Source organism: Podarcis vaucheri (assembly GCF_965113315.1).
Source record: "Podarcis vaucheri genome assembly, chromosome: 7".
Lineage (NCBI taxonomy): Eukaryota > Metazoa > Chordata > Lepidosauria > Squamata > Lacertidae > Podarcis > Podarcis vaucheri.
In genome coordinates, this window is record NC_138765.1 from 97,728,377 (window position 1) to 97,756,325 (window position 27,949).

At 52.3% G+C, this 27,949-nt stretch overlaps 1 long non-coding RNA gene and 1 pseudogene across 2 annotated transcripts in view; one reads left to right on the plus strand and one right to left on the minus strand.

Annotated features, from left to right (window-relative positions):
* The window catches only part of LOC309538104, a 249,702-nt gene extending 226,814 nt beyond the window's left edge, over window positions 1–22,888 (plus strand). The window contains exons 2-3 of the long non-coding RNA XR_014222111.1: window positions 22,269–22,558; window positions 22,650–22,888. This is a non-coding gene — a long non-coding RNA (uncharacterized lncRNA). The remainder of the gene's footprint in view (window positions 1–22,268; window positions 22,559–22,649) is intronic.
* LOC309537614 (tapasin-like) lies at window positions 5,180–10,041 on the minus strand (annotated as a pseudogene). The gene is made up of 7 exons: window positions 10,001–10,041; window positions 9,435–9,952; window positions 8,404–8,656; window positions 7,603–7,929; window positions 7,145–7,234; window positions 6,346–6,386; window positions 5,180–6,018 (listed from the first exon to the last, which is right to left on the minus strand). The product of its transcript is annotated as a tapasin-like (transcript).
* Window positions 22,889–27,949: the final 5,061 nt, after the last annotated feature.

The following is a 27,949-nucleotide window of genomic DNA, read 5'->3' on the forward strand; positions in this document are numbered from 1 at the left end:
TAGCTGTTTTGGGACTACAATTCCCATCTTCCCTGACCACTGCTCCTGGGAGCTAGGGATAATGGGAGTCAAACGTGGGATTCCGGCTGTTTGGGGACTACAATTCCCATCTTCCCTGACCACTGCTCCTGGGAGTGAGGGATTATGGGAGTCAAACGTGGGATTCCGGCTGTTTGGGGACTACAATTCCCATCTTCCCTGACCACTGCTCCTGTGAGCTAGGGATGATGGGAGTCAAACGTGGCCCTCTAGCTGTTTGAGGACTACAATTCCCATCTTCCCTGACCACTGCTCCTGGGAGCTAGGGATGATGGGGGTCAAACGTGGCCCTCTAGATGTTTGGGGACTACAATTCCCATCTTCCCTGACCACTGCTCCTGGGAGCTAGGGATGAATGATGGGAGTCAAACGTGGCCCTATAGCTGTTTGGGGACTACAATTCCCATCTTCCCTGACCACTGCTCCTGTGAGCTAGGGATGATGGGAGTCAAACGTGGCCTTCCTGTTGTTTGGGAACTACAATTCCCATCTTCCCTGACCAGTGGGCCTGGGAGCTAAGGATGATGGGAGTCAAACGTGGCCCTCTAGCTGTTTGGGGACTACAATTCCCACCTTCCCTGACCACTGGTCCTGGGAGCTAGGGATGATGGGAGTCAAACGTGGCCCTCTAGCTGTTTGGGGACTACAATTCCCACCTTCCCTGACCACTGGTCCTGGGAGCTAGGGATGATGGGAGTCAAACGTGGCCCTCTAGCTGTTTGGGGACTACAATTCCCACCTTCCCTGACCAGTGGTCCTGGGAGCTAGAGATGATGGGAGTCAAACGTGGCCCTCCAGCAGTTTGGAGACTACAATTCCCATCTTCCCTGACTACCGCTCCTGGGAGCTAGGGATGATGGGAGTCAAACGTAGCCCTCAAGCTGTTTGGGGACTACAATTCCCATCTTCCTTAACCACTGCTCCTGGGAGCTTGGAATGAATGATGGGAGTCAAACGTGGCCCTCTAGCTGTTCGGGGACAACAATTCCCATCTTCCCTGACCACTGGTCCTACAAGCTAGGGATGATGGGAGTCAAATGTGGCCCTCTAGCTCTTTGGGGACTACAATTCCCATCTTCCCTGACCACTGGTCCTGGGAGCTAGGGATGATGGGAGTCAAACGTGGCCCTCTAGCTGTTTGGGGACTACAATTCCCATCTTCCCTGACCACTGGTCCTGGGAGCTAGGGATCATGGGAGTCAAACGTGGCACTCTCGCTGTTTGGGGACTACAATTCCCATCTTCCCTGACCACTGCTCCTGGGAGCTTATGAGTGATGGGAGTCAAATGTGGCCCTCTAGCTGTTCGGGGACTACAATTCCCATCATCCCTGACCACTGCTCCTGGGAGCTAGGAATGATTCGAGTCAAACGTGGCCCTCCAGCAGTTTGGGGACTACAATTACCATCATCCCTGACCACTGGTCCTATGAGCTAGGGATGATGGGAGTCAAACGTGGTCCTCCAGCGGTTTGGGGACTACAATTACCATCATCCCTGACCACTGGTCCTATGAGCTAGGGATGATGGGAGTCAAACATGGCCCTCCAGCAATTTGGGGACTACAATTACCATCATCACTGACCACTGGTCCTATGAGCTAGGGATGATGGGAGTCAAACATGGCCCTCCAGCGGTTTGGGGACTACAATTACCATCATCCCTGACCACTGGTCCTATGAGCTAGGGATGATGGGAGTCAAACATGGCCCTCCAGCAGTTTGAGGACTACAACTCCCATCTTCCCTGACCACTGGTCCTATGAGCTAGGGATGATGGGAGTCAAACATGGCCCTCCAGCAGTTTGTGGACTACAATTCCCATCTTCCCTGACCACTGCTCCTGGGAGCTAGGGATGATGGGAGTCAAACGTGGACTTCCGGCTGTTTGGGGACTATATTTCCCATCATCTCTGACCACTGGTTCTACGAGGAAGGGATGATGGGAATCAAACGTGGCCTTCCGGCTGTTTGGGGACTACAATTCCCACCATCCCTGACCACTGCTCCTGAGAGCTAGGGATGATGGGAGTCAAACGTGGCCTTCCGGCTGTTTGGGGACTACAATTCCCACCATCCCTGACCACTGCTCCTAGGAGCTAGAGATGATGGGAGTCAAACGTGGCCTTCCGGCTGGTTGGGGACTACAATTCCCATCATCCCTGACCACTGCTCCTGGGAGCTAGGGATGATGGGAGTCAAACGTGGCCCTCTAGCTGTTTGGGGACTACAATTCCCATCTTCCCTGACCACTGGTCCTGGGAGCTAGGGATGAATGATGGGAGTCAAACGTGGCCTTCTGGCTGTTTGGGGACTACAATTCCCATCTTCCCTGACCACTGCTCCTGGGAGCTAGGAATGATTCGAGTCAAACGTGGCCCTCCAGCAGTTTGGGGACTACAATTACCATCATCCCTGACCACTGGTACTATGAGCTAGGGATGATGGGAGTCAAACGTGTCCCTCCAGCGGTTTGGGGACTACAATTCCCATCATCCCTGACCGCTGCTCCTGGGAGCTAGGGATGATGGGAGTCAAACATGGCCCTCCAGCAGTTTGGGGACTACAATTCCCATCTTCCCTGACCACTGGTCCTATGAGCTAGGGATGATGGGAGTCAAAAATGGCCCTCCAGCAGTTTGGGGACTACAATTACCATCATCCCTGACCACTGGTCCTATGAGCTAAGGATGATGGGAGTCAAACATGGCCCTCCAGCTGTTTGGGGACTACAATTACCATCATCCCTGACCACTGGTCCTATGAGCTAGGGATGATGGGAGTCAAACATGGCCCTCCAGAAGTTTGGGGACTACAACTCCCATCTTCACTGGTCCTGGGAGCTACGGATGAGGGGAGTCAAACATGGCCTTCCTGCTGTTTCGGTATTACAATTCCCATCATTCCTGACCACTGCTCCTGGGAGCTGGGGATGATGGGTGTCAAACATGGCCCTCTAGATGTTTGGGGACTACAATTCCCATCTTCCCTGACCACTGCTCCTGGGAGCTTATGAGTGATGGGAGTCAAATGTGGCCCTCTAGCTGTTCGGGGACTACAATTCCCATCATCCCTGACCACTGCTCCTGGGAGCTAGGAATGATTCGAGTCAAACGTGGCCCTCCAGCAGTTTGGGGACTACAATTACCATCATCCCTGACCACTGGTCCTATGAGCTAGGGATGATGGGAGTCAAACGTGGTCCTCCAGCGGTTTGGGGACTACAATTACCATCATCCCTGACCACTGGTCCTATGAGCTAGGGATGATGGGAGTCAAACATGGCCCTCCAGCAATTTGGGGACTACAATTACCATCATCACTGACCACTGGTCCTATGAGCTAGGGATGATGGGAGTCAAACATGGCCCTCCAGCAGTTTGAGGACTACAACTCCCATCTTCCCTGACCACTGGTCCTATGAGCTAGGGATGATGGGAGTCAAACATGGCCCTCCAGCAGTTTGTGGACTACAATTACCATCGTCCCTGACCACTGGTCCTATGAGCTAAGGATGATGGGAGTCAAACATGGCCCTCCAGCTGTTTGGGGACTACAATTACCATCGTCCCTGACCACTGGTCCTATGAGCTAGGGATGATGGGAGTCAAACATGGCTCCAGCCTGGCCTCTCCCCTCTTTCTGCAGGTGGAGCCCTTCTCCTAGCGCTGACTCTTGGGGTGACTGGGAGAGGAATTTGGAGGTCTTCGATATATGGTCATGTTCATAACCGCACATACATAGATCAGCACAGGAAGACTGACCTGGAGCCATTTTGATTCCTAAACTGAGCAAATGTTCTCTCTGCAAGGTCAAAGTGGGAAAGCCTCCCCATTGTCTTTTCCTTCACAAATCCTGCCTTAAGGTTATGTCTCTGTTTGAAAAGGGTGAGCCTGTGACCTGACTCAAGAACTAAGTATTTTTCACTACAAAGGAATGGCCAGGCTCCCCAGGCAATCCAATCAAGTAACCTGCCAGACAGGAGATAAACAACAACAGGAGAGAAACAATATTCAAAGCTCTGTTTTAGTCCGCCTTTTCGGTGATGTCGGTGTGATGTATCTGAGGGGTGGTCTTAGGTTACACCCCTTCTGTGATGTATGTATGATGTTTCTGGGGGTGGTCTTGATCTTGTTGTTGTTTAGTCGTTTATTCGTGTCCGACTCTTCGTGACCCCCTGGACCGGAGCATGCCAGGCACTCCTGTCTTCCACTGCCTCCCACAGTTTGGTCAAACCTTCGAGAACACTGTCCCACCATCTCGTCCTCTGTCGTCCCCTTCTCCTTGCGCCCTCCGTCTTTCCCAACATCAGGGTCTTTTCCAGGGAGTCTTCTCTTCTCATGAGGTGGCCAAAGTCTTGGAGCCTCAGCTTCAGGATCTGTCCTTCCAGTGAGCACTCAGGGCTGATTTCTTTAAGAATGGATGCGTTTGACCTTCTTGCAGTCCATGGGACTCTCAAGAGTCTCCTCCAGCATCAGAATTCAAAAGCATCCATTCTTCGGCGATCAGCCTTCTTGATGGTCCAGCTCTCACTTCCATACATCACGACTGGGAAAACCATGGCTGTAACTACACGGACCTTTGTTGGCAAGGTGATGTCTCTGCTTTTTAAGGTCCTGATCTACAGGGTGGCAATTTCAAAAGTCTTTATAAGGCCTTGCAGACCATCTTTCTGGGTCCTTCCTCTCTCCTGCAAGTGAGGGGAGCACCCTGTTGCAACAGTTCAATCAAGGCCAAGCCTACAGGCTGCTGTTTTGCTCCAAGTAATCCTGGTTGGTGTCTTTCTTTTTTGTCCAAGGGAGCCCTCGGATTTTCCCGTTAACAAAGTGAAGCTGCGGAGGAGGCCCAGGAGGCGGTCCAAGGAGCTCCCCCTTCCACAACACCCCTGCCAGGCTGGCCTCTTGCATGTCGCCCCCTTTCCAGCAGGCGAAGCTGCAGGGGCCACTCACTTCCTGGCCCTCCAAAAATGGAGGAGGCCTTGGACCCTGGATGAGCCTGAGAGGAGCCTTGAGGGGGGCAGAGAGGGGCTCTTGCCCCTTCCCAGACTTTTCCTCCAACCATTTATTGCTACTGTTTATCAAACTTGGCCACCCTCACCTCTCCTGCAGCCCTGGAAGGAAAAAACAGACCCACAGCATGCAGTTCTTTTCAAGGCGTGTTTATTCTCCAGGTTGGCTCTGCCCCACGGGGCTTACAGTCTACAGCAGAATCTACACAGAATGGGGAGGGGGGAGCTCTGGGCTCTGGGGGGAGGGAAGGGGGGGCAGGTCCTAGTCCGTATCGAGAGAGAGAGGGCCGAGGGGAACGAAAGCTGCTCTGCCTGGCCGTCTCTGCAGGGATGTTGCGGGGAAACGGGCTCCTTTTGCACCCAGGTCTCTAGAGGGGATAAACCTGGGTCTGGACTGTACCACTTCAGGTCCCCCAGAGGGGGAGGTAAAGGGACACCCAATGACCCACATTTATTTATTTTGGGGTGGGAGGGATATGCTGATTTTGCTCAAGTCAGTCTCCCCTCCTCCAAAAAGGTTCTCTCCCACAATCCCAAAGACAACACAGGCCCCCCGTCAAGAGTCTCCCAGAGCATGTGCAGAGTCAGAGTTCAGAGATGCTTTTGTTGCGATTCCTGTCCTGCGGGGGGTTCGACCAGATGACCCTCAGGGCCCCCTCCCAATTCTACACTTAAATAATTTCACAGCACGGAAGTGAGGAGGGGCAGGGACTGCCAGAAAGGGGGGCTTTTGCTATGCACAGATCCGGCCCCCTCCTTAAAATCACAGCTGTGAATCTGCAGGATGCGAAGCCAAGCAGACCCCTGACCCCAAAAAGGCAGGGGAAGGGGGCTTCCCACAAGGGACCAGTGGGGCAAGACTGGGCAGCCAAAGAGGAGGGACCCAGGAGTCCGGGGGCCTACGATCCACTTTGCTCTTTCAACGGGATCCGGAGACAGGCAACAAACCAAGCCGGGAGCCCAGAGTCCGTTACTGCAGAAAGAAGAGAAATCCGTGAGATACTGACCCGATTCAGAGAGGAAACATTAGCTGGCTGGGGGTTGCAATTGCAGGAATTGCTCCACAAGAACCCTGCGAAGTAGGCAGACTGGATCCTGCCCCCCAGCCCCCCTGCGAGCTTCATCATGGCCAGGGACTGGGGATTCAAACCCAGATCTCTCGGCCAGGGCCTAGTCTGGCCCTCTCACCACTGCACCGCACTGCCTCTCAGTGGGTGGCACAGAGATGTTTTTTTAAAAAGAACAGAAAAATGAGGAATCGAGAGAACTTGGCAGTCTTGGGCGTATCTTGGGCACTGACCTCGGATTTGGGCTTCTCCGATTTGGGTTTTTCTTCAGAAGCTGGAAAAAGGAGGATAATGAAGCAGGGAAAGGTGAATCCCGAGAAAACCCAGGGAAATGGACAGGAATACTTGAAAGCATGCAGAAAGCTGAAACGGAGACCAACATTTCTGAGCCGCTGGGCAGGGATGTTTTTAGCAGGCGACCCAAGAGAGTCTGGCCAAGGCGCCTGGTTGGTATCAAGAGGCAGAGAGTTCCAAAGAGCCTTGGAGCCGGGAGGGACCCCGAGGGTCATCTAGTCCAACCCCCCGCAAGGCAGGAATCTTGAACCCACAACCCGGAAATGAAGAGCCTCTCCCAGCTGAGCTTCTTGTACTGGCAACTGTGGGAAAGGGGAGTCAATTGGCCAGTGCCAGTTCCGCCAATCAAAGGTGTCAGGTGGTGGAGGAGAGATTTCTCAACTGCTTTTACTGTCAATATTTGCATGGTCTCAATAGATTCTGAATTGTCTCCCCCAGGAAAATATGTCTATTTTTCATTATAATAATTAGACTTGCTGGAGGCTGGGTTATTTGTTTTGGTTCTCATTTTTATCATGTACGTTGTGTTTTCATCGTGCATTTTTATGCCGCAAACTGCCCGGAGATCCAGAAAAGGAGGATGCTGTGCACATTTATAGAATCCTAGAATTGTAGAATCAGAAGGGACCCCAGGAATCTCAGCTAAAGTATCCCCTAAAATATTGACCAAATGGTAAAATAGGACCATATTGATAACAAAAATAACAGTACAGAAGGGGTGGGTGGGAACAACCTTACCCCATCGGAAGAAGGACCGCAAGACCCCCAGGAGCACAATGGCGACCAGGAACAAGCCGATGGCGTCCTCCAGGGAGGGGCCCAGGGACCCTGGGGGGGGGGGAGAAGGGGCAGAGGCAGAAGGGGGGCGTCAGAGAGGGAGAAGGGGGGCGACGTCAGACCCCCACCCTGCCTTGGCCACCCAGTGCAGGTCCCAAAGCTGCACCTTCGCCCCACCCCCCATATCCTCCCCCCATGCCCGACTTGATCAGTGCCAATTCACAGAATCCTAGTTGGGAGGGCACCCCAGCGGTCATCCAGCCCAACCCCCTTCAAGGGAGGAATCCCAGCTAAATCACCCAGGACGGGCGACCCCCCAACCTCCGCCAGTCAGGAATCACACCCGCAGCCGATCTTCTGGGCCTTGCTACCCAGCCCCCAGGGGACCCCGCCACAGACCCCCAAGTGCAGACCCCCACCTGCCACATGGAGCACGACCGCCTTCTTGACCCCCACCTCGCCCAGCCCGGCGTGGCCCACATGGCAGACGTAGGAGACCCCGTGGTCCTCGGTCGGGACGGGCAGCAGGCGGGCGAAGCTGGTGAAGCTGAAGGTGCCGTCAGGAGCCTGGCGGTGCCCCGAGTCCCCGATGTCCAGGAAGCTGTCCTGGGGGGCGTCGGACTCCCTCCGCTTCCAGCTGACCGAGGCACCCAGAGGGAAGAAGCCGGAGACCTCGCAGGCCAGCTGGGGCCAGGCACTGGGGGGCACGGAGAGCGTCGTGGGGCGCAGCGTCACCTGGGGGGGGGCTCTGCAGGGCGAGAGGGAGTGAGCAGAGCGCCCCCTGCTGACAACCAGGAGCGCTGCAGGCTCCCAGCTGCCGGGAGGGGAGAGGGGGGCTCTTGGATTCCAATCCTGAGGAAGACAGGGTCCCTGTTGGCTTGACCAAGTGGCCAGGCGCTTCTTAAGGAGCCTCCCAGCCCAGGGGCAGTCTCTCTGGATCGCTTGGTTCTTAGAAGCGTAGAATCAGACAGGTGGAAGGGATCCCCAAGGGTCATCTAGCCCAACCCCTGCCAGGCAGGGATCTCAGGGCAATTTGGCCACTGCGAGGTTTAAGCACTCTCCCTATGTTCTCTTGGCGCCTCCAGGCCCAGGAGCAGTCTATCTGGATCCCTAGGGCCTGGCCGGCATTTGGCCACTGTGAGAATGCAAGATGGGACCCCCCTTTCCCCTTCCTTCCCCCCGCCCTCCCTGCGAGGGAGACCCCCCGGTCGCTCACTCACCCACCACCTGGGCGTGCAGGTGGGGCAGGTAGACGGTGCAGATGTAGGTGCCCTTGTGGCGGACGGCCACGCTCCGCAGGCACCCCCCGCGTGGCTCCGTCGAAGGCCAGCACCACCTTCCCGGCCCCCCGGAACTGATGGCGCCACTCCACCGAGAAGGCCGAGGCCGGCGCCGAGAAGCCGCAGTGCAGGACCGCCGGGCGCCCGAGGCGGGACTCCAGGCGTGGCGTCCGCGTGAAGACCGACAGCACCGCTGCGCAAGGAGGGTGAGGTGAGCGGGAGAGATCCCCAGCGGTCATCTAGACCAACCCCCGTGCAAGGGAGGAATCCCAGAAGGGAAAAACAACAAACCCAGGGCTGTGTTTAGCAGATGCGGTGCCAGGCTGCAAATGTCTGCCCGATAGTGTTGGGGTGGCCGTAGCTGCGCACTGCCAGCCATTGTGGGGGGCGCAACTCTCCCCCATGCCAATGCAGGAGAGCGATCCCCCGAGAGGCCAGCGCCCTATGGGAAAGACGGCTCTGAACAAACCCACCATCTATTTGATTTATTCATTTAATTCCGTGGTTCTCAGATTTGGGGGGGACCCCCATAAACGCTCTCCCTTTCAGCCAGTGCCCTAAAAGAGGCGCCATGGTTTGGAACAACTGTTTGCACGACCCAGTAAGATGAAAGCAAGATTTGAAAGAGCAACAATTACTTGCCAAATGACTCAAAATCCACTTCAAACTACTCCAAGTAGTTCAACCCAGCAGATGCATTTGATCCAGGGATTTCTGCTTTCCGCTTGCCCCACGGTGCCCCCCACCCCCTGACCCCCAGGAGGGTGTCACCAATGACTTTGGGCACTCCCGATAACGGCTTTTCTGCCCCGCCTTCTCCTCCCAGGGGCTCCAGGCGGCCTCCCTCCCCTTCCCCCGCGCTGACCCTGCGAAGCACCGACTGGCCCTCGGTCCCTCTCTCCCCGGCTGCGGGCGCAGGGCTCTCACCGCTCGGCCGCTCGGCTGCTCCCCTTCCGCTCGCCCGGTGGGACCTGCGGTGGTGGGGACGCTGCTGACCCCATCCTGCTGCTTCCAAGGCGGGGCCTCCTCCGTGTGCAGGACGCTGCTGACCCCGAACTCGGCCTCGGGGGCCTGGATGCTGGCGATGAGGCACTTGCCCCTCTCCAGGGCGCGGGGGCAGCCCCCTCCGCCCGCCAGCCCCTCCGCCCAGGCGACAAAGTGGGACTGCGTAAGCGTTGATCTCGCAGGAGGATTCCGCCTCGCTGGCATCCCGACTCAGCCAGGGCGGGGGGGGGTGGCCGAGGCCTGACCGCCCCACAGGGCCCCAGAGGGGTCTGCCGGGGGGACAAAGCGGGGGGAGGTGAACCAGTGTCTGGGGGGGGGGGAATGATGAGCCTGGTCTCTCCACTGCCGGACCCCCCAACCTACATCGCAGGGGGTTGGAGTGGATGACCTTTGGGGTTCCCAACTCCACCCTTCTGGGTCAAACCAAAAAAACCAAGCAGCTTTGTACCTCTGAAAAGTGGAAATGTTGAGGTTGGAAACCAATCTGAAGTAGATCCAGAATAAGCATAACTAAATAAAGTTAATCCACAACAATAGGACTCCTGAGTTCTTGAGATGATTTCTTTTGTCCATTTACTGTATTTATTTTTCCCAATTGGAACTATAAAGTGGTGATTTTCTTGAGTCAAAATGAGAGTAACCCTGAACCATTTTTAGGAAAAAAACACTGTACCTATATACCAGAGAAGCATGTATGGAACTGTAGTTGTTTGTATGTAGCAGGAACACCCCGCCAATCATTCAGTTTGTACAAACTTCACACACTCACACTCACACACGACATACGCTACGCTTCTGTTATAAATTCATAGAAAAATCAACCATACATCGGATTTGCACTGTTCTATTTTTTATTTTACTCCATATGACAAGGACTATCAAAGGGGGGTGGCTTGTCTCTGGTCAGCCATAATCCCTTCACCATCCCAGCACATCCACAGGAGCCCTGCCCAGTTGCTATGTCAACCCTGATGATCCCAGACAGAAGACCATCAGGATCACAAAGAACTTGCATATGGGAGTGGATTCAGCATGGACTGGAACAAAGGACAATGATCAGCTCTTCCCTCTGGGGGCAGGAAACTGGAAACTCCCCTCTGTCTCCTGGAAGTGACTCATGGGCAGGGGGAAAGGAGGAACCTGCCAGGTGACAGGACACTCAGGTTACCACCCCCCCCCCTCCTTTCTGTGATGAAGGTGTGATGTTTCTGGGGGTGGGCTTGACCTGGAGGAGGGGAATTTCAAAACAGGGCGGACAGAGAGGGAGGAGCGTAGGGAGACCCCCAAGAAGGATGGCTGAGGGGACCCCCTGGGTGTGGGGGGCGGACTGAGAGGGGGGAGCGGAGGGAGACCCCCAAGAAGGAGGGCTGAGGGGACCCCCTGGGTGTGGGGGGCGGACTGAGAGGGGGGTGAAGGGAGACCCCCAAGAAGGAGGGCTGAAGGGACCCTCTGGGTGTGGGGGGCGGACTGAGAAGGGGGAGCGGAGGGAGACCCCCCAGAAGGAGGGCTGAGGGGACCCCCTGGGTATGGGGGGCGGACTGACGGGGGGGCGGAGGGAGACCCCCAAGAAGGAGGGCTGAAGGGACCCCCTGGGTGTGGGGGGCGGACTGAGAAGGGGGAGCGGAGGGAGACCCCCCAGAAGGAGGGCTGAGGGGACCCCCTGGGTATGGGGGGCGGACTGAGAGGGGAGAGCGGAGGGAGACCCCCAAGAAGGAGGGCTGAGGGGACCCCCTGGGTGTGGGGGGCGGACTGAGAGGGGGGTGAAGGGAGACCCCGAAGAAGGAGGGCTGAAGGGACCCTCTGGGTGTGGTGGGCGGACTGAGGGGGGGTGAAGGGAGACCCCCAGGAAGGAGGGCTGAGGGGACCCCCTGGGTGTGGGGGGCGGAGGGAGACCCCCAAGAAGGAGGGCTGAGGGGACCCCCTGGGTGTGGGGGGTGGACTAAGGGGGGCGAAGGGAGACCCCCAGGAAGGAGGGCTGAGGGGACCGCCTGGGTGTGGGGGGCGGAGGGAGACTCCCAAGAAGGAGGGCTGAGGGGACCCCCTGGGTGTGGGGGGCGGAGGGAGACCCCCAAGAAGGAGGGCTGAGGGGACCCCCTGGGTGTGGTGGGCGGACTGAGAGAGGGGAGGGAAGGGAGACCCCCAAGAAGGAGGGCTGAGGGGACCCCCTGGGTGTGGGGGGCGGAGGGAGACCCCCAAGAAGGAGGGCTGAGGGGACCCCTGGGTGTGGGGGGCGGACTGAGAAGGGGGAGCGGAGGGAGACCCCCAAGAAGGAGGGCTGAGGGGACCCCCTGGGTGTGGGGGGCGGAGGGAGACCCCCAAGAAGGAGGGCTGAGGGGACCCCCTGGGTGTGGTGGGCGGACTGAGAGAGGGGAGGGAAGGGAGACCCCCAAGAAGGAGGGCTGAGGGGACCCCCTGGGTGTGGGGGGCGGAGGGAGACCCCCAAGAAGGAGGGCTGAGGGGACCCCTGGGTGTGGGGGGCGGACTGAGAAGGGGGAGCGGAGGGAGACCCCCAAGAAGGAGGGCTGAGGGGACCCCCTGGGTGTGGGGGGCGGAGGGAGACCCCCAAGAAGGAGGGCTGAGGAGACCTCCTGGGTGTGGGGGGCGGAGGGAGACCCCCAAGAAGGAGGGCTGAGGGGACCCCCTGGGTGTGGTGGGCGGACTGAGAGAGGGGAGGGAAGGGAGACCCCCAAGAAGGAGGGCTGAGGGGACCCCTGGGTGTGGGGGCGGACTGAGAAGGGGGAGCGGAGGGAGACCCCCAAGAAGGAGGGCTGAGGGGACCCCCTGGGTGTGGGGGGCGGAGGGAGACCCCCAAGAAGGAGGGCTGAGGGGACCCCCTGGGTGTGGGGGGCGGAGGGAGATCCCCAAGAAGGAGGGCTGAGGGGACCCCCTGGGTGTGGTGGGCGGACTGAGAGAGGGGAGGGAAGGGAGACCCCCAAGAAGGAGGGCTGAGGGGACCCCCTGGGTGTGGGGGGCGGAGGGAGACCCCCAAGAAGGAGGGCTGAGGGGACCCCTGGGTGTGGGGGGCGGACTGAGAAGGGGGAGCGGAGGGAGACCCCCAAGAAGGAGGGCTGAGGGGACCCCCTGGGTGTGGGGGGCGGAGGGAGACCCCCAAGAAGGAGGGCTGAGGAGACCTCCTGGGTGTGGGGGGCGGAGGGAGACCCCCAAGAAGGAGGGCTGAGGGGACCCCCTGGGTGTGGTGGGCGGACTGAGAGAGGGGAGGGAAGGGAGACCCCCAAGAAGGAGGGCTGAGGGGACCCCTGGGTGTGGGGGCGGACTGAGAAGGGAGAGCGGAGGGAGACCCCCAAGAAGGAGGGCTGAGGGGACCCCCTGGGTGTGGGGGGCGGAGGGAGACCCCCAAGAAGGAGGGCTGAGGGGACCCCCTGGGTGTGGGGGGCGGAGGGAGATCCCCAAGAAGGAGGGCTGAGGGGACCCCCTCTGTGTGGGGGGCGGAGGGAGACCCCCAAGAAGGAGGGCTGAGGGGACCCCCTGGGTGTGGTGGGCGGACTGAGAGAGGGGAGGGAAGGGAGACCCCCAAGAAGGAGGGCTGAGGGGACCCCTGGGTGTGGGGGCGGACTGAGAAGGGGGAGCGGAGGGAGACCCCCAAGAAGGAGGGCTGAGGGGACCCCCTGGGTGTGGGGGGCGGAGGGAGACCCCCAAGAAGGAGGGCTGAGGGGACCCCCTGGGTGTGGGGGGCGGAGGGAGATCCCCAAGAAGGAGGGCTGAGGGGACCCCCTGGGTGTGGTGGGCGGACTGAGAGAGGGGAGGGAAGGGAGACCCCCAAGAAGGAGGGCTGTGGGGACCCCCTGGGTGTGGGGGGCGGAGGGAGACCCCCAAGAAGGAGGGCTGAGGGGACCCCTGGGTGTGGGGGGCGGACTGAGAAGGGGGAGCGGAGGGAGACCCCCAAGAAGGAGGGCTGAGGGGACCCCCTGGGTGTGGGGGGCGGAGGGAGACCCCCAAGAAGGAGGGCTGAAGGGACCCTCTGGGTGTGGGGGGCGGAGGGAGACCCCCAAGAAGGAGGGCTGAGGGGACCCCCTGGGTGTGGGGGGCGGAGGGAGACCCCCAAGAAGGAGGGCTGAGGGGACCCCCTGGGTGTGGGGGGCGGAGGGAGACCCCCAAGAAGGAGGGCTGAGGGGACCCCCTGGGTGTGGGGGGCGGAGGGAGACCCCCAAGAAGGAGGGCTGAGGGGACCCCCTGGGTGTGGGGGGCGGAGGGAGACCCCCAAGAAGGAGGGCTGAGGGGACCCCCTGGGTGTGGGGGGCGGATTGAGAGGAGGGAGCGGAGGGGAGACCCCCAAGAAGGAGGGCTGAGGGGGCCCCCTGGGTGTGGGGGGGGGCGGAGGGAAAGGGCCCCCCCAAGTCTGACTCCAGAGCCTCCAAGTCCAAGGGAAGGAGGCGCCTGTCTCCGGACCCCAGCTTGGCCCCCCAATTCAGTGGGGCTGCCCCCGGGAAGATGGGGGGGCTGGAGGGAAGACGTGTCTCCCTCGGGGGGGGGGGGATCTGGGCTTCCTCTTCCTCTCGAGGAGGCTGCTTGACTCCTGGGGAAGCCCCGTCTCCCTGGCGCGGAGTCGGGCTCCGAGGGGCAGCGGGGAGAGGGAGGGCCGGGCTGGCAAGGGTTAAGAGGAGCAGAGCTGGAGTCCTAGAGAGGACGGGGAGGGGGAGGGGGAGAGGGCAAGGTCCTCCAGAGCAGAAGCCCCTCCCTCCCTCCCTCCCTCCCCCCCTGCTTTCTTCTCCTCTCTCCTTGGCAAAAGCCCCTCCTGGAGTCACCTGAGTCTCCTCTCTCCTCCCCCTGAGGGTGCCATGGGGAGATCATCGCTTCGGACCCTTTGGTGGCAGGCAAAGGGAGAGGGAAGGTACCCCCCCCCCTTTCCTTCCGTATCACTACCATCCATGAACTGGTAGAAGGAGCAAGTGTGATAGAGTCACAAAACAAGCACGAGTTCACAGTGTTACGGCTAAAATCTGGGTGCGGGGTTACTCTGCCACCCAGCTCATCGGACTAAGTCCGTGGGTCCCTGCGGAAGAAAATGAGCTCAGCCGGACACAGGAGCAACTGCAGAAGGTCCAAGTTTATTGCGCAACAGGTTCAAGGCGAGATTGAACAGCGAGAAAGGGGTGGCATGAACTTTTGAGATTTCCCTCCATGTCCCAGAATACAGTGCATGAAACGTCACGAATACATTATGGGAAGGTTGGGTTTCACAAGTTACATCATGAATATACTTTACACGTCATGAATACATTATGAAAAGGTGGGATTACATTAATTAGCATTTTCGGATGAGGGAGGGGGGATATGCGGAGCGGGAAATATACATAGATACACATTTATTGAGTACCGGTGGTGGCAAGACAATGGGCCAGGAATATACATCGTCTGTCACCTAGTATTGCCCGAAGGAAGGATTTGCAAAACTATCTGACAGGATTAAGAAGTTCCTGCGTACGTGACCTGCCGCTTTGGGGATTATGGAAGTAGGGACAGCATCATGGAGTCCAAGGGGAACTGAGTTGAATGGCACCGAGAACGAGCAGATCAGAACCACGGCTGATTTTATATCAATTTTTGAAGATTTCAGTGATTTCTAAGCCACTCTGTACTAGAGAGCAAAAGCAGAAACAGAGTGGATACATTGTAACAGGATTTTGACAGTATTACTTGAGAGATTATGGAGGACAGGGGAGGGGTGATGGAGTCCTAGAGAAATTGAGCAAATATATTGTAGTGAAGAAGACATTGCCCCCCCCCCCCCGTTCCATATCAACAGCCATTTGCACAGAGCATATATTCCCCTTCCAGTTCCCTCCCCTTTCTCCTCCTCACGAAAAGTTCTGCCCCATGTCTCCTGAGCATGAACAGAAAGTTCCTGTCTTGGGACTCTTTTTGGACTCTTCCCAGGAAAAGGGGGTGAGAAACCAAAGGGGGGTTTCAGAGTCTTCAGATATGTTTCATTCTCCTGTAAGAAAGCTGCCGTCTGGTTTTAACAAGGCCACTGGCCTTAGAAAGAAAAAGGCTGTGAGAAGCAAAGGACTCTGTTCTGCACCTTCGCTTCAGTCTTTTTGTTACAGCAAGAGCAATATGCTTAGCTAATGCTTTTAGCCTTAGAAGGGGAAAAAAGCTTTGAGAGTGTGCAGTTTGAGAGAGCCTGAGGCGAGGCTTGGAGGCCTGGCTGGGGGGGGGGAGGATTCACAAAGGGGTTTAGGGTTTTTAGGGTAGCCTGACTGTCTTTCTTCACTCCTGCAAACTGGCCCCTCCCTGGCTTGGCAGAGAGGACAAAGGAGGACCCTCCGCTCCCCGACTTGGGGGTCTCCGCCCCCACCAAATTCTTCCTGAAAGTTAATAGTGGGAGCAGAAGCACCTCACTAGGGAGGGTGTTCCATAAACTTGGGACCATCACTGATGGCAAGGGCGAACAAGTTAAGAGCTGGGAGTCTGTTAGGTATGTTTAGCCAGGAGAAGAGACTATCATATAGGAAAAGGAGCAGATTCTTTTTCTCTTGTTCCAAAGGATTGAAACAACAGGTTCAAATCAAAGATGATTTAGACTTGGAAGAACTAATGATGATGCATGCTTCTTTGACAGTGTAAGAGGTGGTGATCAAGCAGAGGCTCTAGTAGTAAATTTACTGCAGTAGGTGGGACTAGATTTCTTTTTGAGGTCCCTTGCAGTTCCATGAACCCAGCTTACACTCAGTCAGGCCATTGGTCCATCCAGCCCAGTACTGCCTACTCTTAACTGGCAGCAGTTTTCCAAGATGCCAGGCAGAGACCCGACTGCTACTTGCTACCTGATTCTGGACCTAGACCTGTCTTCATCCAAGGCCTGTGCTCTACCAATGAACTATAGCCCTTTCCTAGTAGGAGGGGAAATTGCCTCCCAACTGACTTTTGAGTAGTGCTGTCCATTGTGTCCATGTGAGGGACAGGGTGGGTGGAATAGCAATATATATTGTTTTAGTTCTATTATTGCTTAATTACTTTTAAATGATTGTCTTTTATATGTTTTTAGCTTTTTGTATTTTATCTGAGTCATTTTAATTTGTGCAAGTTTCCTTGAGTCCCCGGTATGATGAGGATGATTATGATAAATATAAATATATGAGCATTGCTAAGCAATCCACATCGCCAGGTGTTTGTGCTGTGTGGACAGTGTGACTTTGGCTCCTGAAATTGTGTGTATGAATATGGCGGCTCTTCAGATTTTGCTCTAAGTCTCTCCCTCCCCTTTCTGTTCTTGTAGGAATAGCCAGCATTGATCAAGTGTTAAATGTTCTTCTCACTACAGCCATGTTCGTTGGGGGTTGTGTAGCATTTATTTTAGACAACACCATTCCAGGTGAGTAGTGCAACAGGCTGCCTTTCCCCACTGTTTCCCTCCCCTGCCTTCCAGTTGAAGACACGGGTGCTGCTTGAGGCTGAAAATAGGCAGCACAGCCACAGGTTGACACAGAACACAATCCAACAGTGCAAATTGTGTGCTCCTGGGGAATCCTCATTCATTTCTGTGTGGCTCGTGGGTTTGTAGGTCCCCTTCTACTGCCCTGAGGCAGCTGGAGCCCCTGTGCACAACTGCACAAGTATCACTTTCCGGGTATCCCACTCAGTGCTCAGGCCGATGGAGTGGGGCCAGCTTTCCTGTGAAAGGGGCTTAGAAGCACATCAGAAGAGCATCTGCTGGATCCGGCCAATGGCCCCTCTAGGCCAGCACCCTGTTCTCACAGGGGCCAACCAGGTGCCCTGATGCAGGCCTGTCCAAAGTCCATTTCGGGGGCCTAATTGGTTTAACCCGGCCCCTGTGGCACTTTATTCCCTGGCATAAAATCCTAAAAAACCCTCAACCACTTCAACCCTAAGAAAAGTTCAACAACTTTGGTCGGCCCTTAGGTCGGCCCTCACGGTCCTTCACTTCATCAAATCTGGCCACCACTGCATGGGGAGCCCACAAGCAGGCTCTGAGCACAAAAGCACCCTTCTCTCCTTTGGTTTCTAGCAACAGGGGAGCATTGGTTCCTCCAACGGGAGAGGAAGAGCACTGCCATCAGGGCTATCAGTCACTGATGACCCTCTCCTCCATCAATTAGTCTACTCTTTTAAAGCCATCTAGGTTGGTGGCCATATCTGTCTCCTGCAGGAGAGACGCAGGCGGCTCTGTGGTCTAAACCCCTGAGCCTCTTGGGCTCGCTGATTGGAAGGTCGGGGGTTCGAATCCACACAACGGTAGTGAGCTCCCGTTGCTCTGTCCCTGCTCCTGCCAACCTAGCAGTTCGAAAGCACACCAGTGCAAGTAGATAAATAGTTACCACTGTGATGGGAAGGTAAACGACATTTCCATGCGCTCTGGCTTTCATCATGGTGTCCCGTTGTGCCAGAAGCGGTTACTCACAGCCCAGACAGCTGTCTGTGGACAAACGCCGGCTCCCTCGGCCTGAAAGCAAGATGAGCGCCGCAACCCCATAGTTGCCTTTGACTGGACTTGACCGTCCAGGGGTCCTTTACCTTTACCTGTGGGAACAAGTTCCATAGTTTAACTCTGCGTTGCATGAAGGAGGACTTTCTTGCAGCATGCAGTTTCATTGGGTGTCCATGAATCCCAGTGTTATTAGAGAGGGGCTTATGTCTCCAATGTTCAGCTCTTGATGCAGCTCTCTCCCTATCCTTTTGATACCCAGGAAGCCCCGAAGAAAGAGGAATCCAGAAATGGAAGAAAGGAGTGTGCAAAGGCAGCAAATCCATCGATGGCATGTGATACGGAACGGGGGGGGGGGGCAATGTCTTCTTCACTACAATATATTTGCTCAATTTCTCTAGGACTCCATCACCCCTCCCCTGTCCTCCATAATCTCTCAAGTAATACTGTCAAAATCCTGTCACAATGTATCCACTCTGTTTCTGCTTTTGCTCTCTAGTACAGAGTGGCTTAGAAATCACTGAAATCTTCAAAATTGATATAAAATCAGCCGTGGTTCTGATCTGCTCGTTCTCGGTGCCATTCAACTCAGTTCCCCTTGGACTCCATGATGCTGTCCCTACTTCCATAATCCCCAAAGCGGCAGGTCACATACGCAGGAACTTCTTAATCCTGTCAGATAGTTTTGCAAATCCTTCCTTCGGGCAATACTAGGTGACAGACGATGTATATTCCTGGCCCATTGTCTTGCCACCACCAGTACTCAATAAATGTGTATCTATGTATATTTCCCGCTCCGCATATCCCCCCTCCCTCATCCGAAAATGCTAATTAATGTAATCCCACCTTTTCATAATGTATTCATGACGTGTAAAGTATATTCATGATGTAACTTGTGAAACCCAACCTTCCCATAATGTATTCGTGACGTTTCATGCACTGTATTCTGGGACATGGAGGGAAAACTCAAAAGTTCATGTCACCCCTTTCTCACTGTTCAATCTCGCCTTGAACCTGTTGCGCAATAAACTTGGATCTTCGCATTTTGCTCCTGCGTCCGGCTGAGCTTCCTTTTCTTCCGCTAGAATCCACGGACTTGGTCCGATTGGCTGGGTGGCAGGGTAGATACGCACCCAGATTTTCCGTAACAGTTGGCTTCCCAACGTGGGGCTTGCGGTTCTCCCAAGCTGCTGACTGGGGGCCCTGAAATCTTCAGCCGGCTCCAGGCCATTTTGCCTGGGAAGATCCTTTTGGACCCCCAGCCATCTTCTGGGCGGTAATCGAAAGCCCTAGGAGTTCAACCGGGGAGCAAAAGAGGGATCCAGCCGGCTTATTCATCGATCCCGGGATCATCATAGAAGACGCGTGAGTATAAGGAAAAAGGAAAATCCAGTGCACTGGTGGGAAGGGGGTGGAATCTCCTGGCAACTGAATTCTCTGCCCTCCTCTCTATCGCTCCTTCTTGCCTTTCTCTTGGTCCAGTTAGTGAGAGAGACCGTGGACCGCTGCTCAACCCGAAAGGGGGGTTCTGAGCTCTATCTCTTTTCCTTAAAATCTCCAGCCAGCCGCACCAATTGGGAGTCCGAAAGTAAGACGGAGAGACCCGACTTGAAAGATAGCCGACTTCCCGCAACGGGCATCCCAGTTGAAAGCAAGGGGTTGGAGCTCTCTTTCCGAACTTCCCGAGCGCCCTCACCGAGGGGGCAGGAAGGGGTCTGGCTTTCTATCCCAATCCCAGCCGCACTGGTCGGTGCCACGTAACACGTGTATCGTGCGTGAGCCCGCTTCCAAAAGCAAGGGGGATTTTCAGTTCGAAATTCTATCCAGGGACCACCCGATCTGGCACTGCATGGCGCGGGCGTCCAGTAGGGCCCCTTTTCCTGAGATGTGACGATAGATAGGAGGTTGCCAGGAGGGATAGCCCATGAGGAATTGGGCAGGACCGGCAGAGTGGAAAGAGACCCCAGGTTATAGGAAATAAGGAAATAAGGAAATAGGAAATAAGGAAATAGGAAAGGGAACGCAAGGAACCGGATAGCTAGAGCTCTCTAAAACCCACTAAGGAAGTTGCCAGGCAACTAGAAGCCCCTTCTCTTCTTTACTATACTTCCCTGTACTAAGCATACCAAACCCCTAGACATACCAATCCTAATCAACCCCTCTCTTTCCCCCTTCTCTATCCCAGACACCCCCCCCCTCAAAAAAAAAAAAAAGGGAAAAAGCAAAAAAGCAACAACAGCAACGCATGCATCTATAAAGGGGTACCCAGTCAACCAAGCGTTGTGAGCCCTACCAGTCTGATTACCTGGTGGTGTGTTTGAAGAGGCAAGGAGGCTCATAAAACCATGTGGGACCTTCCTACTAATTTCACTTAATGAAGCCAAAGGTAGTGGCCCATCTCCTTGCAATAACCAACTAAAGGATGAGAATATATATGTTTACATGTTGTCTGTTATGTGTGTTGTCTGTTAATACATATATGAGAATATGTATGTTTACATGTTGTCTGTTATGTGTGTTGTCTGTTCCTTCTGTCTCTGGCAGACTGCCTTTCTTAAGTGTGCATAGTTTAAACTGCAAGCTTGCTTCAAAATTTAAATCTAAGGAAGTCATGCTGGATCTTAGCAGTCCTAAATAAGAGAAAATGAGAATGAAGTGTGCAAATGTTTACCCCACCTCTTGCTTTGCCCCAACTTTTGAGATTGTGAGTCTACAGTCTTATTTTGGATGGTGCTGATAACCTAATGTTTCTGCTGCAAAAGCCTAGTTGAGCCAACTGCTCTCTCAAGCTAAAATGCAGTGTATGTACTTCATTAAGCATATGTCTATGAAAGTATGGTGTTCATTCAAAGAAAATTATGTGAGTCCAGTTTTACGTCCTGGCCTCTTTTCTTAGAAAATGCCCCCCCCCCCTGTTTCATTCTGTCTCTTTCAGGGTTATTTTTTTTCCCTTCTCCTTCTTATTCTGTGCCAGGTAAATTTACTCCCGAGTTAGCTTCCTTTAAAGGAAACTGCAAAGGGGGGGGGCATAGATTAGGCTTACTATTCCTCTGCAAGTTCAGGAAAAATTGTCATTTTTGTATTCCTTTTAAATCAAATCTATGGCTGTTTTAACTATGCTTTATAAGAAATCCTCTCCCTATCTTAGGAAAAATGTTCACGTCAGTCTTTAAAGATAATTTATCTAGGAACTTTCACTCTTTAGTCTAAGGAAGTAAACACTCACTCAAACTAGCTTCAAGATCTGCTAAAAGGGTTGGGTACTTTTATTTTCCTCTTCCTTAGTACATGATAGGCGCATGGCTTGTGATCTCTTCTCCAGTTGTGTCTGTGTACATAAGTATGTGTGTGTTTCTGGTAGTACAAATCTTGCTAGGAACCCTGTATTTTAGGGTTGGACTAGATGACCCCAGGTCCCTTTCAACTTTCCCAATTTGTGGCTGATGAGTTGAAATTCAGCCCAGATTTGCTCTTTGTTTTTTAAAAGGTGTGGGGTGAAGCCATGATGTTTGAAGCAGAACTGGTGATATCAGGCATTTAAGTGATTACAGTGTTTATCATTTTGTCTATTTAAAAATCAAACTTAAAAGTCTACTAAAAGTTTAAGCACATAAAAATTCATATAGTCAAGTAGAATGCGCCTTGACCAATCCTGTGAATAAAGGGCAGGATAATTTGTCTGCAAATGGTAAGGCTGAATTGACTGAGAATGTTAAAAAATCCTATGAATTCTGACTGGCCATTTTTACTCATAAATAAGAGAGCGGTTGATTGTTCCGTGAATGACCAGATAAAATGACCAATAATGATAGCCCTTTCCTGTACATAAAGGAAGCACTCCTTTGCTTGGGCTGAATGGTGAATACTTGAATTGCTGAGTTTCTCTTTTTTGTTTTAAAAATCTAACCCTATTTTTAAAATCTACTCCTTACCCTTCCCTTCCTTTATTCAAATGGTAATTTAGCCAAAGGATGCAACATTTTCAATAGTATAAAAGGTTTGCTGAGACATGAACTCTGCACATGCACAGAGGCTAGATCAGCTAAAGAAGAGAGAGAGAGGAAGGGGGGAACTGTAAGGGGGGAGAGGAGGTTTCTTCCAAATGTAAAAGAAAACTTGGAACCATTGAGGAACCATTGAGGGAAATCACCCTTAATCTGTCTTTGCTCCAGGGGCTACTTAAGACAAAAGGCTAAAAACAAACAAACAAACAAACAAAAAAAACACAAAAACAAAAACTAGCCCATCAAAAGTCAAGAGCTTTCCAGGTTTCAAATCTTAACATGCCAAATTCTTTTCACAGGTAAATATCAGAGCATTCCCCCCCTCAATGGGAATTTTAGGAACAGCATTTCCTGACAGGCTTCTCACATGAAATAATTTTCCCTTTTAACAGGATATGTGAACCCCGATAACAAAGTGTTTGTCCCTTTTTCCTCCCACAGCAACTTTCTTTCTGTTCTGTGAAACAAGTCTGAATCCCTGCTACAGTTTGACTTCCATCTCTTTGTGGCTTTGACATTTTTTTTTAAGTTACAAATAATCTGTTTTCATTTATTTAATCTGTCTCTCCATGATGTCTATGAAGTTAATCGAAGCACAACCAAACATTGTTTGTGGAATGGTATTTGTTTACCTTTTTGCCTGAGCATTTCTTATTAATTCTGTCATTTTGGCTAGTGCAAGGTACTTGCACAACTTTAAATTGCCATTCATTTTTTCCTTGGTATTAAGTCATTTTCCAGTATTGTCCTATAGCCAATGTTGTCACATCAAGAAACACTCTTTTATTTTCATTGTTACTTCAGATTTCTTAAAATTGTGTGTCTTAGCATTTATTTATTTTTCGTTCCTCATAAGTCATTGTGTGTGTTTCATTATTATTTTAACCTTGTATTTTTACAGTTCTCTTTCTCTCCAAAGTGAAGGAAAGCAAACGAACTTGGCAGATAATAACAGTAGTTATAGGAAAATGTGATAATAATATTGGAATGAATGAAACGCTTAATGTGCTAAGATTTTTTATTATTTGCAGCTTCCCATGAAAATTGGAGGACATCCTTCTTGTCTAACTGTGTTTTTAAGTCGCCCCAAAACCCTGCCCCTTACAGGATATCACTTCTACAGATGTGCAATGATGAAAAGCAGCAACAACCCCTTCGCCATCACAAGACCTGCAACGCCAGAGTTTTCAAAGTGCCCACAGCTATCTCTTTCAAAGGATATAGACTGATGGGGAGTGGGGCTGACAAAGGGGGGAGGAGTTGAATTGCAAGGACATTTTCTCACTTTTGAACCTTAAGACTGTGCTCCAGGATTCAAAAGATACATGCATAAAAGATCACAATTGTGTCAAGATATGTAACTGATATTTAATTAGTTTGTTTTGTATTATGTGTTATTATGTAAGAATGTTGAAATGTGTCTGACAGTGTGATTTCCACAAAGGGGGGCAATTTTTGTGTGTAATCGTTTTTATGTTTAATGTCTTATTGCTTACACACCAATGGAGAATTCTCATGCATTTTATACTTTCTAATAGCTCACACTATTGTGTAGTCCAATGTTTAGATCAACTTATAACCACATTTAATTGTTCCACCTGGCACCCTGCCAACTTTCCCTATCCATTTTAAAATGTGTTAAACCTCGTTTTGCCAAGGACAAGCTTCTGGATCCATAAAACACCAGGTACATGAAGGTGCATATGCTTTGGCTTAGCAGGAATGATCCCTTATAGAGTTAAATTGACTTATTTGGACAACTGCCCTTGTTAAGAATGGTTTTCTTTTAACAGATTGGTTTGAAGAGTTGAGAACCATGGGGCAAGATAAATTCAAATTGGACTCAGTTTGAATTGGGCACGTGTATCCAGGCTGCAATTAGCCTTTTGGTCCTTTAAGTGCAAGTGAGCAACCCCCATGCGTGCAAAACCACAGCCTATAATAAAATCCCATAGCTAAAGGCCAAGGCGAAGACATCTCCCTCAGAGATGCCCAAACCTGTGCCAGCTATGGTGAATGCCAGGCGACATGGTTAAATGAAAGCCCTGAGGGGATTCAACAGACAGGATGTGTTGCTGTAGCACTATGTCAGTGTGAGACCACAGAAGAGCTAGCTTGACACCTGAGAAATACACAAAAATGGCGAAGGACAAAACACCAACTGCATTTTTCAGTCAATTAGACCTTCCTGCTAGGTGTAAAGCATAAAACACTACTGAGAATGCCACAAGTAATTTAGCAACAAAATACAAGAGGTGTTCTTTATATAATACCCTATATGCAGCTACCTGCACTGATATACTTGCAAATGACCGTAAGAGGCATGGCTTGCAAGTCCCTTTCAGGTTTGCATAAAGCCACACATCCCATTCACCGAGATTTAGGGTGCGGAGAAAAGATTTGCAAGTTCTTACAGAACTTTAATGCAAATCTATCTCCGAATGGGGGACTGATACGGAACGGGGGGGGGGGGGCAATGTCTTCTTCACTACAATATATTTGCTCAATTTCTCTAGGACTCCATCACCCCTCCCCTGTCCTCCATAATCTCTCAAGTAATACTGTCAAAATCCTGTCACAATGTATCCACTCTGTTTCTGCTTTTGCTCTCTAGTACAGAGTGGCTTAGAAATCACTGAAATCTTCAAAATTGATATAAAATCAGCCGTGGTTCTGATCTGCTCGTTCTCGGTGCCATTCAACTCAGTTCCCCTTGGACTCCATGATGCTGTCCCTACTTCCATAATCCCCAAAGCGGCAGGTCACATACGCAGGAACTTCTTAATCCTGTCAGATAGTTTTGCAAATCCTTCCTTCGGGCAATACTAGGTGACAGACGATGTATATTCCTGGCCCATTGTCTTGCCACCACCAGTACTCAATAAATGTGTATCTATGTATATTTCCCGCTCCGCATATCCCCCCTCCCTCATCCGAAAATGCTAATTAATGTAATCCCACCTTTTCATAATGTATTCATGACGTGTAAAGTATATTCATGATGTAACTTGTGAAACCCAACCTTCCCATAATGTATTCGTGACGTTTCATGCACTGTATTCTGGGACATGGAGGGAAAACTCAAAAGTTCATGTCACCCCTTTCTCACTGTTCAATCTCGCCTTGAACCTGTTGCGCAATAAACTTGGATCTTCGCATTTTGCTCCTGCGTCCGGCTGAGCTTCCTTTTCTTCCGCTAGAATCCACGGACTTGGTCCGATTGGCTGGGTGGCAGGGTAGATACGCACCCAGATTTTCCGTAACAGCATGGAAACTTATGACTTGCCTTTTGGCATGGAATTTGTGAGGAAGTACAAATGCTTCCGCTTTTTACCCATCAGCCCCACCTTCATGGGCTACACATGGAAAGGCTTCAGGCAAAACAGTGGCTGCCAGAGCACAGAGGAGGAGGAGGACTCGGAGGAGGCCACTGTATAGCCCCTGCTGCTGCAGCCCCTGTCCACCAGCTGCAGTGACAGACACCTCTGCAGTTCCTTGCTGACCTTGTTTTGTTCTATGTTTTTTGTATTTCTGCATTTTGAATTCTGGAACCAGAGCCGAAACAGATTAAAAGAAATAGCTTTCCTATTGTGGACAGTGACAGCTATCTATAACGTCTCTCTATAATTACGTTGTGCTTTTTGTTTTGTTTTTAAGAAGTACTGTTAGAATTGCTTTTGCTGATTTTGGCGGGGCAACTACTGTTCAACGTTTAATCCAGATCCAAAATGGGTAAATATTGTAAACACGGCGCTTAAGCAGGCTGTGTCTTTCCCATTTTGTAGCTGATACATTCCATTTTTTTATTTAACTCTCATAAGCCCCCAGTCATTCGTTGGGATTATTCTGGCAAATTATACCAAAGTGTTCCATACTAGACAGTGCTTTCAAAGCTTCCCAGCATTGTGTATTGGATGTACCGACAAGTGGTGCCTTTGCACACGCTTCTGTTCCTAAGAAAGTGACATGGCTCTGGGGTGCTTGACGAGTCCTAGCTGAGCACCTTTTGTGGACAGGGTTGACTGGGGCTTTGCCTCTGGCTGCCGTCAAATTGCACATCCCTGAACCTGACAGATTGCCTAAGCAGCTCACGGTCTTGCATCCCTTCAGGCCAGTCTTTTAAAAGTGATATTTATTAAGCAGCCAAATTCACGACTTCTCAATGGAGAACGGAACTATCTAGTTGTCTCTGGATTTGTACTGACCTGCTTCATGCAGTTCTGCCTCTCCCAGAAACAGCCTTCAGTTAATGTTGCCTTTGTGTTTTCCTCCCTTTCTGAGCTTAACATGGGACCTGCTTTTAAAAGAAGAGAGACCGTGTGTGCATCACTGTCCACTGGGTGGTTTAACGGGTATCGGGGGCCCACGGTGGGTGCCATTCAGTCTCTTGATTTTTTTCTTCTACTAATATAGTAATAATAATTTATTATTTATACCCCGCCCATCTGGCTGGGCCTCCCCAGCCACTCTGGGCGGCTTCCATAAAAACCAAAAATACAATAAAATATCACACGTTAAAAACTTCCCTGAACAGGGCTGCCTTAAGATGTCTCCTGAATGTCAGGTAGTTGTTTATCACTTTGACATCTGGTGGGAGGGCGTTCCACAGGGCGGGCGCCACTACCGAGAAGGCCCTCTGCCTGGTTCCCTGTAGCTTCGCTTCTCACAATGAGGGAACCGCCAGAAGGCCCTCGGCGCTGGACCTCAGTGTCTGGGCAGAATGATGGGGGTGGAGACGCTCCTTCAGGTATACTGGACCGAGGCCGTTTAGGGCTTTAAAGGTCAGCACCAACACTTTGAATTGTGCTCGGAAACGTACTGGGAGCCAATGCAGGTCTTTCAAGACCGGTGTTATATGGTCTCGGCGGCCGCTCCCAGTCACCAGTCTAGCTGCCGCATTCTGGATTAGTTGTAGTTTCCGAGTCACCTTCAAAGGTAGCCCCACGTAGAGCGCATTGCAGTAGTCATAGAATCATAGAATCATAGAGTTGGAAGAGACCACAAGGGCCATCGAGTCCAACCCCCTGCCAAGCAGGAAACACCATCAGAGCACTCCTGACATATGGTTGTCAAGCCTCTGCTTAAAGACCTCCAAAGTAGGAGACTCCACCACACTCCTTGGCAGCAAATTCCACTGTCGAACAGCTCTTACTGTCAGGAAGTTCTTCCTCATGTTTAGGTGGAATCTTCTTTCTTGTAGTTTGGATCCATTGCTCCGTGTCCGCTTCTCCGGAGCAGCAGAAAACAACCTTTCTCCCTCCTCTCTGTGACATCCTTTTATATATTTGAACATGGCTATCATATCACCCCTTAACCTCCTCTTCTCCAGGCTAAACATGCCCAGCTCCCTTAGCCGTTCCTCATAAGGCATCGTTTCCAGGCCTTTGACCATTTTGGTTGCCCTCCTCTGGACACGTTCCAGTTTGTCAGTGTCCTTCTTGAACTGTGGTGCCCAGAACTGGACACAGTACTCCAGGTGTGGTCTGACCAGAGCAGAATACAGTGGCACTATTACTTCCCTTGATCTAGATGCTATACTCCTATTGATGCAGCCCAGAATTGCATTGGCTTTTTTAGCTGCCGCGTCACACTGTTGGCTCATGTCAAGTTTGTGGTCAACCAAGACTCCTAGATCCTTTTCACATGTACTGCTCTCAAGCCAGGTGTCACCCATCTTGTATTTGTGCCTCTCATTATTTTTTTGCCCAAGTGCAATACTTTACATTTCTCCCTGTTAAAATTCATCTTGTTTGTTTCTGCCCAGTTCTCTAATCTGTCAAGGTCGTTTTGAAGTGTGATCCTGTCCTCTGGGGTGTTAGCCACCCCTCCCAGTTTGGTGTCATCTGCAAATTTGATCAGGATGCCCTTGAGTCCATCATCCAAGTCGTTGATAAAGATGTTGAATAAGACCGGGCCCAAGACAGAACCCTGTGGCACCCCACTAGTCCAAGCGGGAGATAACCAGAGCATGCACCACTCTGGCGAGACAGTCCGCAGGCAGATAGGGTCTTAGCCTGCGTACCCGGTGGAGCTGGTAGACAGCTGCCCTGGACACAGAGTTAACCTGTGCCTC